This window comes from Vicugna pacos, chromosome 16 (genome assembly GCF_048564905.1).
Source record: "Vicugna pacos chromosome 16, VicPac4, whole genome shotgun sequence".
Lineage (NCBI taxonomy): Eukaryota > Metazoa > Chordata > Mammalia > Artiodactyla > Camelidae > Vicugna > Vicugna pacos.
Window position 1 is genome coordinate 39,043,221 of NC_133002.1, and position 12,029 is coordinate 39,055,249.

Genomic DNA, 12,029 nt, shown 5'->3' on the forward strand with positions numbered 1-12,029 from the left:
CATGCCTAGCACAGGCTCAGTGTTCAATTAAAGTGGCACCCTGTGTATTATGACACTTGATCCCCACGACAGCCCTGGGAAGAGACAAGGCAGGCTGGAGTTTCTCCCACTGACCAAGAAAAAAAAAAAAAAAGGAAGCCTCAAGGAGGCAAAGGGACTTGTCTGCGGTCGCACAGAGCAAGTAAGAGAAATACGAGGACTTGACATTGTCTAATTCCTACCTCTGGATTTTTTCCAGTTAGGTGACTCAGGCTCGTCCATCATCTTCCCAAAGCATCTAGCTCATTTGCAAAGTGGATTCAGGTACCAGAGACATCTTCTGCTTTGAATACTTCCTGACCCTCCACGCATCAGGTCCTCTACTCCTAAGAAAGGTAGGGTCTGCAGCAAGGTCCTGCCGACCCTCTTAGAAACCTCAGCCATTTGGGATCTTTAGCTGAGACACTTACTGGTCTTTGATGTTTTTGTTCCCTGGGGTCTTTTTGTATTTACGCCAGTGTTTTACTAGAAAGATGGTGGTCTTCTTTGGGAGGCAGAGGGTCTTTATCATCCTCGTGTCCAGTCTCTTTTTCTTCATCCTGAAAAACCTAAGGTTGTGTTTCGATAGTGTAAATCTAGGTGAGTGTTACTTGAGAAGATGAGGATCACCGGTGTTACAGACAGGATGTTTGTGTCCTCCTCCCCAGATTCGTATGTTGAAGTCCTACTTTGATGGTATTTGAAAGGGAGGTCCTTGGGGGAAATGAAGTTTAGATGAGGTCATTAAGGAGGGTTTCGTGTTCTTGTTAGAGAAAGAGACCAGAACGTGCTCTCTCTGTCAGGGAGGACACAGGGAGAAGGTGGCAGTCTGCAAGCCAAGAGGAGGGTTCTCACCAGAACCTGACCGTGCTGGCACCCTGCATAAGACTTCTAGCCCTCAGAACTGTGAGAAATAAATGTCTATTGTCTATGGCATTTTTTTTATAGCAACCCAAGCTGGCTAAGACAGAAACTGGTACCAAGGAGTGGGGTGCTGTTGTAACAGACAGCTCAGAATATTGAAGTGGCTTTGGGACTGGGTAACAGGTAGAGGTGGGAAGAGTTTTGAGGTGCACTCTCGAAAGAAAAAGCCAAGACTGCGGTGAAGGGGCTTTTAAAGGTGATTCTGGTGAGGGTTCAGAAAGGAAAAAGGAGCACTGTAGAGAAAGCTTCCACCTTCTTAGAGAACACACCAATAATCATAAGCAGAATATTGGTAGAAATGTGGATAGGAAAGGCCATTCTGGCGAGGTCTTACATGTGAGGAACAGGCTACTGGACAACGGAGAGAAGGTGATCTTTGTTACAGAGTGGCAAAGCACTTGGCTGAGCTATGCGCATATTCTGGTGTTTGTGGAAGGTAGATCTTCCTCACAGGCTATGAAATTGGATACTTAGCTGAGGATATTTCTAAGCAGAGTATTGCAGGAGTGGCTTGGTTCCTTCTTACTGTTTATAGTAAAATGTGAGAAGAGAAAAACGAATTGAAGAATGAATTTTTAAACAAAAAGGAACCCGAACTTAAAGATTTGGAAAATTCTCAGCCTATCCATATTGCAAAAAAAGAGAGAGACAGAGAAATTAAGGTTGTGTTCAAACAACCATTTGATAAGAAGATTAGTGTGGGTGTAAACCAAGAATTTAATCAGCCACCTCAGTAGAAGCACTACTAGGTCTAACTGAAGGGGATGGAGATGAGATGAAATGAAGGAAGGCTGTCTGACTTCTCAGATCTTACAGGACTGGTCCATAGAGCTATTCGGCTGCTAATGTGTATTATTCTTCACGATGAGGAAAGAATGATCCTTCAAGTTCATTCAGAGATCATCAGGGCTGCCTCCTCAGTTTCCAATAGGGGTTGGTTAGTGAGGGGAGGGTCTTGCCTTGCTTTCAGTATACCAAACTGGCTGCCAGGGTCTTGAGAGCGGGAACCCCATCCTCAGATCTTGGTGTGTAATCCCAACCGAATCCCAGCCTGGCAGAGCCACAGAGGGTTAGACCACCATCCCAGTGGGTCTAGAAAGCAGGACCCACTGCCCTAATGGATCTGGAAGGCAGAGCATTGAACTTAAGATTTAATGGTATTTGCCTTGCTATGTTTTGAACTTGCTTGGACCCGTCACCTCCTTTCTCCTCCCTGATTTATCACCTTTGGAATGAGAATGTCTATCCTATGCCTGCCCACCATTGTATTTTGGAAGCACATGGCTTATCAGATTTCACACATTCATAGCTGGGGAGGAATTTTACCTCGGGATGAAAGGAACACTCAGGTGATAGGTAGATTAGACGTTAGAGTTGATGCTGGAATGAGTTAAGACTTTTAAGGCTGTTGAGATGGAATGAATGCATTTTGCACGTGAGAAGGACATGAATACTGGGAAGTCAGAGGCAGAATGTTATGGGCTGAATGTGTTCCCCCAAAATTCATGCACTACCCAATCCCCTAATGTGCTTGAAGACAAGGCCTTTGGGAGGGGTATGTAGCTTAGACAAAGTCATAAATGTGGAGCCTCCATGATGGGATTAGTGTCCTTGTAGAAAGAGGCAGTGACCAGAAATTACTCTCTGTCATGTGAAGATACAGCAAGAAGGAAGCTGTCTGCAAGCCAGGAAGAGAGCTCTCATCAGGAACCAAATCAGCCAGAATATTGATCTGAGCCTTTCCAGCCTCCAGAACTATGAGAGATAAATGTTGTTTATTTACATAGACCACCCGTCTATGATATTTGCCTTCCCAGACTGTCCAGTGCCTGGTAGCCAGGCCCCTACCCAAGACCTCCTGTGGAAAGTTTGTGCCATGACAGAGGATCCCGAGCTAAGATGGAGGAAAGAGAGGGCAGAAGAAGAAACCAGGAGAAGTGCAAGCAGAAGTTCTATCACTAGTGAGGAAAGGTAAAGACGGTGGCCAAAAAAGCAATATCCAAATAAAGGTGCAAGATGAAACCTTAAATGAGGGAGGAATATGAAGGTGAAAGGGGCAAAGGGTTAATAGGAGGATGGAATGTAGGCAGTGATGGAGGTTAAGACAAGCATCTCAGACCCACGGCTGTGAGAAGCACTCTCCTTATTTGCTCTGATTATCTAATGCTGCATAACAAATTGCCCCAAAACCTAGTGGACATAAAACAATCTTTTATTATGCTTTTGGATTTGAAAGGTTGGGAATTCAAACAGGGCACAGCAGTACAGGCTTGTCTCTGATCCTTGGTATCTGGGCCATCAGTTGGAAGCCTACAGGACTTTAGAATCATCTGAAGGTTCATTCACTGTGGTTGATGCCGAGAAGACTGAATCAGCTGGCATCTGGGGCTCTGTGGTCACCTCTTTCTGTGTCTGTGTGACCTCTCAGTGCTGTCTCTCCAACATGGCAGCTTTCAGGTAGCCAGACTTCTTACATGTCAGCTCAGGGCCCCCAGAGTGCATGTTGACCTCAGGTGGAAACCATATCACTTTTTGTAACCTCGGCTCAATGCTCTACCACCATGTTCTACTAATCAAGGCAGTTACAAAGGTCCACCAGGTTCAAGAGGAGGGAACATAGAGGTCACTCCTTCACGGAGGAGACCCAACTGCACACTGTAAGAAGAGCATCTGGAATAGGATACATATCCATGAGGCCATCTCAGAGGATCAATTCAGCCACTCGGTTTGAGGTTCCTTCTCTTTGGTACCTTCTTATGCTGCAGTGGTCAATTTGGGTGGAAACATAAAAGCACAGGCACTGAGTCTCCCTTTGAAGGGTTGGGGCTAGAGAAGAGAATACCCAGTGTTTAGACAAAGGGGGTGCTTGGCCTATTCCTTTAGAGAAGAATGAAGCAGTTTCCAGGGGCCTTCCTGCAGTGGACAGGAGTTCTGCAGTCTTCCATCTCAGCTATGTTATTGTTTTGTTTTTTGGTGATTGTTAGCAATGCCAGCAATGTGCATCTTTGTCAGCTTCCCTTTGTTTTTGGTAAAGATCTTTCTGAAAACAGCCCATGTCAGTGATGCTGAGGGAAACCAAAGGAAGGTTCTGATTGTGCTCACAGCTGAGTCAGAGAGAAGGGGGAGCAGGTCCCCCTGATGACAGACACGAAGGAGAGCAGGTCTCAGCATAAGCCCCCCGCAAGGAGGCAACGTCAGGGCAGCAAAGGTGCAGTTGCTCCTCCCACCCTAACTCTCTCTGGACAGCTTTTCCCAGTTCAACCCTGGAGCAGGCTGTATTTTGTTTCAGGGAGATTCTTTTACTGAGAGAGGCAGTGGGAGGATCAGAGTGTGAGCACCTCAAGGGAGAAGTGAAATACTGGAGGCGTAGTGCCACAGGCACTTGAGTGAATGTCTTCCTCATACCAGCATATTTCTCAAGGGACTTGGTAGAGTTTATCCTGTTTATTATATACTTCTGCTCTCTGTATGTCTTCTCCACCCTGCCCTTCACACCCACCTTTGAGCCTCTGTCATCCTTGCTGCTCAACAGACCTTCCAAGAAATGTAGCTCCAAATACGCAGAGTTCCCTGATGGAAACCCCAGCATGAAGGAACATACCAACTCACTATGAAACAACAAAAGATCTCTCTTCACACCTCATTACATGCAAAGATGCTAAATCAGAAAAGGCCTGGTGGAAACCCTATGGCCATCTGAGTTCTAACATTTCCCATAGCCCCCAGCACACAGGATATGCACGATGTTTGCTAAATTGCATAAGCACAGGGAATGCTCAGTCCATAAAACATTGGAAATGAATGTATTTGCCACCCACGGCATTTCCCACCCAACAAAGTATACTAATTGCAAATATTTCTCATTATTATTCATTAACGGGGTATACAAGGTTCTCAAGGACTTACATCCCAATTTCATTCTTATCCTGTGCTGATAGAAATACTATCGTTGGACCTTGAAAGTCATATTCTATTTTTTGTCATCCATTTATTCACTCAGAAAGATATTCATTGATTATTGCCCTGTGCTTGGCCCTGCAGATAAACAGATAACAGTCCTTGCCCTCAAGGAACTCATGTTCTCAGTGGAAAGGCAATGAAACAAGAGACATTTAATGGCTATTATCAGATGGAATACTGGGCACCATGGAAGCATATGATAGGATCCCTGATCTAGATTTTAGGGAGGAGGAATCAAAGACAGCTTCCTGGAGGTTATGCTGAGTTTTGAGTCGTGAATAAGAGTTGACCAGGAGAATACAAAATGAGAAGGGAGGGGAGCACATGTGTAGATACCAAGGCGTGGAAGAGTATGGTACCTTCAAGAAACTGAGAAGAGCTTAGAGTAGCGGGAGAGGATGTGAGGGAGGGAATGCAATGGGAAGGAGATGAGACTTGGAAAGAAAGGGCGAAGAGCCTTAAATGCTGTACTGAAGAGTCTAGTCTTTCTCCAGAATTATACAGTCATGAAATTAGCTTAACACTTGGGATTTCATTCAGATGAAGTCAGCGAGTTGACAGTCACTAAAATAATCTTGATGAGTAAGTGATGAGAAACTTGTTCTTCAAGTCAAGAGCAGGGCTCAGCTGCTGGCCTTTGACATCTCCCATACTATCATAGGAGGGTCGGTGAGCAGGAAGCTGAGAGTTTCTGCTCTTGGATCATCCTTGCCAAGCTAGTGGTTGACCCTGACCTCTGGCCCCTGCTGCCTGTTCCAACCTGCCTTAGATCACCAACCTGAACTTGACCTGTGGTCTCTCTGCTTACTCTTTCCTGCTCAGCTGCACAGTTGTTTGAGGTCCCTCTAGGTGATACGTACCATGTCACTACCATGTTTCCAAGATTCAGGTGTAATTAAACTTTAAATCAATACTATTGTTTTTCCTTCCCATTCTAACCTCAGCTACTATACTCACTATCTGTTGACTGCTGATTGGATATCTTGGAATTATGGGCAATTAGAGATAAAAAAGGATCACCATACTCAAACCTCTCGTTGCCAGGGAGGCAAAATGACTTCCCCAGGAATAAAGATTCATTTGAGGCATCTCATGGCTGTCCTCTTGATAGAAGGAACTGACAGACTGGTTAACATAGCGGAAACACAGACACCCAAGACTTGAGCTTGTGAAATTTTTTTTGGACAGCTCCCCAGGACTCTGTAATGGAGTCAATCTTGTAAAGTGAGACTCATTCATTCATTCATTCATTCAACAAACACTACCTGAGTACCTGCTCGGTGTCAGGCTTCACAGGAGACACGAGGGAGCCAACAGAAAACAAGACCCCATTCCCACACGAGGAGCCTGTATCCTAGTGAAAGAGGCAGATAAGAAACAATAATTATGCAGTCTGAAAAGAGTTTCCATAGGGAGAAGCACTAAGTTCTAAGAGAGCCCAGAGGTGACCTCTGAGTGTCAGGGAGATACCCACACTATATCTTGAAAATGAGTGGGAATTAGGACAAGTGGTGTGAACAAAAGTGGAGCGATCAATATGTACAAAGTTGGAGACTCCCAAGGATGTTCAAGAAACATCTGTTTCTTGAAGCAGAGGAATGATGACCAAAGAGGCTGGTGTGATGCTGCAGTGAGGAAGGGCCTTGTATCCATGCTAAGAGGGAAGGATATGGGTTCTAGGAAGATAAGACTAGATATTTGACTGGGGAGTTGGGCTGGAGTCAGAATAACGTGTAGAAGGGCTGTTGCAGTAGTCAGACACTAAAATGAAAGCATCTTTATGGCTAAGCCACGGACTGTTTTCTGAAAACTGACAACATTACTTCTGTATAGACACCAAGAAAAATTAGTGAGATTGTAGGATTTGGTCTGGGAGTCTCATTTTGATCCATTTTTTGAATTATCAAAAAGGTTATGTCATTTCTGTAAACAAAGCAGAGAATCATCGATCATTAAGTCCAATCCCTCATTTATCAGAATGGAAAACTGAGGCCCAGAGAGAAGTGACTTGGCCAAGATCACCCAGTTATGGTAACTGGTCTCTAAATAGCCCTTCTGACTTACATCAGAGAATCAATATGGTGCCACAGAAAAAGCACTGGACTGTGAGTTCCAGTTCAAACTCTTCCACATTCTTATGGACTGAATATTTATGCCCCCCACCCCAAAGTTTATATATTATAGCCCTAACAATACCAATAACCACACAAATAACCAGTAACAATACCAACCTAAGAAATGCCAATTTGATGGTATTTGGAGATGGGGCCTTTGCCAGGTAATGCAGGTTAGATGAGGTCATGAGGGTGGGGTTCTCATGAGGGGATTCGTGCCCTTCTGTGAAGAAACACAGGAGAGCCCACTCCCTCTCCACGTGCATGCACTGATGAGAGGCCACGTGAGGACACAGAAAGAAGGTGGCTAGCACCTGCAAGCATGAAGAGAGCCCCACCAGGAAACGAATCTGCTGGGACCCTGGTCTTGGACTTGCCAGACTCCAGAACCGTGAGAATAAATTTTAATCATTTAAGTCACCAAGTCTATGGTATTTTGTCATGGCAGCCCATGGCGACTGGGACACCCATGTTTACAGTGTGTTTTTCAACAAGTCACTGTGCTTCTCCAGGCCTCAGTTTCCCTATTTGTCAAATGAGAGTTCTGCACCAAAAAGACCTCTGCAGCTACTTCCAGCTCTGAGATGGGATGTGACTACTAGCCAGCGAGGAAAGTGCCTGAAACCCAAAGCAGCTTCCCAGACTGTCTCTGGCCACTTGCTAAGGGAGGCTGATGGCAGGTGGTCCCCAAAGCCCGGGTGGCCACCCCAAAAGAGGGAGAGGGGGGAGGGAGAGGCATTAGCATCTCCCCAGTGTGCACCCAGAGGCTTGGAGGGCCCAGATGGGAAGCAAAGGAGCAAAGTCTCTGACGTGTGCAAAGCCGTAGATCACCTTCCATAGTGGCAGCCCCTGCTCTCCTGTTACCGTGGCAACTTTTCTTTGGATTCTTCTCATTTCCCAACACTCAGCTCCAGGAGCAGGGCCCAACTGACCTACAAGTGGAGACCAGACAGACCTGGGGCAGGGGCAGGCAGGGGGGCCATGGGCACAGCTGGTTTGTGGCAAAGGCCTCATATCTTGGGACGCAGGGCTGGAATTTGGACCTGGGTGTGCCCTGCCACTGCCATCCTTGCTCTGCAAACACTCCCTCCCACGGCACAGCTTGGAAAGGGGCAGGAGGCAGAGAGGAGGGTATTTTACATTGTAAGTCATCCTGGTTTTCCTTCTAGCCCTCATTTGTAGCAGCCAGTGGAAAGGTCACTACCTTTGACTCCACAATAAAGTCCTGGGTGACTCTGAGCAGGTCACTTAATCTCTTAGGCAGTGCTTCCCTAAACTGTAAGATGAGTGTTACAACTCAGGAGCCTGGAGCAGGCTCTCTCCTGTTCCTTCCCTCGTCTGAGGCTCTGTGGGTAAGCCCCTACAGATATCTGAAAGGTCTCTGCTTGGGAAATGACAAAGTCTCTTGAAATGTAAAGGTTTACCAGTGATCTTTTCTTTTCTTCTCCCTCCATCATTATCGGTGCATTTAAGAGCTGATTTTCTGGGCACTTCTTCCTTTATAGGGAAAAATGCTTTAGGGACCAATCTGTTAGGCAACTGCCCATTTTAAATCAAGAGGAAATGGAAGCAAAGCATCTCTGAAATTATCGAAGTCATTAGGGGAATAGGATTTTTCTTGTCAGACTTCAATTTGCACACAGGTACAGTTTTAGGAAGACATCTATTTGGGTAAGGTAGGCAGTTCCAACACTGATATGTCACTCCCTTGGGAGAGCATCAAGCCACGTCCTCCCTCCCTGAATCCCTCCCTCCCTTCCTCAGTTTATTCGGTAGATGCTCAGACAAGGCCAACTCTGGTGGCTGTTTTTCAAATGCTCTGTGTCAGACACCTTGCTGGATGCTAGGGATGAAGTGAGAACAGGCAAGGTCCCTGTCCTGGAGGAGCACAAGACCCAGTGAAGACAGACACAGGAACAGGACTCATCCATCTGCCATCTTTACAGCCCTCCAACAAAGTGTTATCACTGCCATTTCAGAGGGAAGAACTGACACTCCCAAGATGAAGTGCTTTCTTACCTGCCAGGTCTGTCCTGGATCTGATTTGACTTCCTGGTCTTATCTCTCCAGGCCATGTTCCCCCACATTGCCCCATGCTGGCCCCTCAGCCCTGCCCCCTGGTGTCTGACCATCTAGACACCCTTCTAGCTCCTGCCCCAATTTCCTCTCTACCTGCCCTCATGACCATGTCACAACCTGTTTGCCCATCCCTAGTCCCCATCTGCATTATTTTTACCCACAGGTCCTAGACCACTAGAGCATTTGCAGATAGGCTATGGGGGAGCTTAAAAATCCCTACAATTTCATGCAGAACTTTGGTTGAATGGGAACATGTGTGTTTTGAGAGGAGAGAGATACAGCATATGTCTTCATGCCCCTTCTATGGTCCAGAAGCTGTTTCAAACATCTTATTTTGTGAGTCACAGATTGCAGAGACACCGGGGTGATGGAAAGGGCCCTGGACTTGAAGACTGGAGACCTGGCATCTGGACTAGATTCTGCTACTCAACGTCAGTGTGCCCTTGGCTGAGACTCTTTGAACCTCAGTTATTTTACCTGGAAAATGGGAGCCTCATCCTGGACCTGCTTCTACAATTGTTGCCACAAGGCTCAGAGATGATGCTGAGTATGATCACAGACAGGGCAGTTACCACCAGCAGAAGTCTTACTGACAGATTCCAGCATCTAAGAACCAGACTTCTGAAGCTATTATTAACGTCTCCCACCTCTGTGTGCCAGCAGAGCTGACCTGAGGTTACAGATGCAGAAAGCTAGTTGCTTATGACTCTCCAACCTGTCAGCCTCAGGGCCACTTGATACGGGTCACTGCCCTCACCCTGCCCCCGATGGTTCTCAGCATTCTCGGCTTTCCCCCCAAGACCTTTGGGCTGTGCGCTTCTCCGTTTCTCCCTCCCTCTGTCTCTCTCCACCACCCTCACCACCTCCCACAAGGGCTTCCATTTGCTCTCTCAGCCCAGTTCCCATCACACTGTGCTTCATCTCAGTGTGGATACAGCACATCCCCACCTCTCCTTGTGTATTCCATTTATCCTCCATTCTGGGCTGGAGCCCCCTTCCCTACACATGCCTCCCAGCCCTTTGCAGGTTTGTGCAATGGTTGGTGGGCATGAGATCATAGCCACCCCACCTGAGCCTGTGGGGCTGAAGACAAACAAGTGTCCCCGGTGTCCTTGTGCGGGCAGAGACTCAAGGTGAGAGATGGGAAAGTGCCCTGAAACCAACAGGGGAGTCTGCACACCGCAGGGCTGTGGTTCTGCTGGGCTCGGGGCCGTGTGGAGACTAAGGACAATGTCTGTAGCTGAGAGGAGTGAGCCAAGCTGAGCTGATTGAAAGCGAGGGACTTCCTCTTTCCTTCCATCCGCAGGACACAGGTTCTGCTTAGGGTTCTGTCTGGCCACAGGTGATAAATCTATTTACGCTCAAGAACAAGAAGCAGCCATAGATCTTCCAGATGAGAGGCAGTTTCCTTTCATTTCAACTGCACGAAATGGGGCCCAACCAATGAGCCGGTTCGAGAAAGAGATCAAGACGGAATTGTAAAATGGCCGAGGCTAAAAGCTCCGTTTAAAAACATCTGAAAAATAAAAAAAAAAAAAAGCCCTAAGTGTGGAGTACCTCCTTGTGCTTTGCAAAGAGAAACTGCCTGTTAGGAGACTGGGGGTGGAAAGCATACAAGGAAAGAGAGTAGGGCCTTTTGTCTGGGGGGTGGGAGGGTGGGCTACAAGACAGGCAAAGGGTGTGCTGGGAAAAGCTGGAGCTCTTTCGGGGAGACACTTGTGTATTGTCATTCATTCCACAGACATTTATTGAGCATCTGCTGTGGGCAAAGTAAGCACTGGCTTGCCCAAACGAGACAGGTCCCGTTTCAGCACTGTTCCCCACGGCGTTGCTTGCAAACATTCAGTCACTCAAATTCTACCTTCCTGATTGCTGCCATTCCTGCAGGCTGCTTGTTCTATTATTTGTTCAGCTATTTAATTTAAATTGACTTACTTTTTAAGTGCAAATACCAACCTGAGTCTTATTTCTGAAATCACACATTTGAAGTGTGGGCTGTGTTTTCTCTAGTATATATTAAAATAAATACATAATCATAGACCCCTGCTTGTCTGAATTAACACTTTCTAAAAGTGTCTTGTGTACTATCCATGACGAACATACCGCACATCAGGAAATGTCGCTAGATGGGGGGAAGTGTCCGTTAGGAATGAGTTTGTCATCTTATAAGGGAAAATCCCAAATAACTGGCTTAAGCAAGATAGGAAGTTTTTTTTACCTAACATAAAAGAAGTCTGATGACAGGCCATCCAAAGACTATTGTGATTCCTCCAGGGTTATTTAAGTCCCAGATTCCTGTTTTTTAGCAATGCTATCAAAGAATGTGCTTCCACTGTCAAAGTCACTCCATGGCCCAAGATGGCTGCTGCAGCATCATGCATCACATCTGTATTCTGGGAGGTGGCAGGAAGAGAAAGGACGGCAAAAAGATGCCCCTCGCCCTTAAGTCAGCTTCTCTTTGAGAAGCTTTTCTACAAATACCCCCAATGATTTCTCCTATATCTTTTTGGCTAGAACTTTGTCAGATGGCTGGCTGTACCTCAAGCTTCAGGGACACGGTATTTGGTGCATAGGTGAGAGTGAAGTTCTGGGTACCTCTTGAGCCCTGAGCCTCCTTACTTGGTCACTACCGCTTATCTGAACATCTGCCTTGGTTCTGGTCTTGACTTTTTAGCGACCTCCACAGGAACTAGGGCTTGGTCCCGAGCCCTAGATCAGGTAAGTGGTGGTAGCATGACCCTGCTGCCGTGCTCTCATCTGACTTTCTTCTAAAATGGGATCCTGATTCAGGAACCCTTTTCCTTGACTTGGATGCACCTCTCTGACCTACAATCTGGACCCTATCTGATACTGAGAATCGGTGCTACCTAGAAACCCCTTCCAACCTCTTACCTACACTCCAGTCCCAGACTCGACCCCTCAGACGTTCATTTC

The 12,029-nt window shown here is 46.6% G+C and overlaps 1 long non-coding RNA gene across 1 annotated transcript in view; it reads left to right on the plus strand.

Moving 5' to 3' along the window:
• The window catches only part of LOC140686131 (uncharacterized), a 34,359-nt gene extending 23,743 nt beyond the window's left edge, over window positions 1–10,616 (plus strand). Inside the window, exon 3 of the long non-coding RNA XR_012059667.1 lies at window positions 9,443–10,616. This is a non-coding gene — a long non-coding RNA (uncharacterized lncRNA). The remainder of the gene's footprint in view (window positions 1–9,442) is intronic.
• Window positions 10,617–12,029: the final 1,413 nt, after the last annotated feature.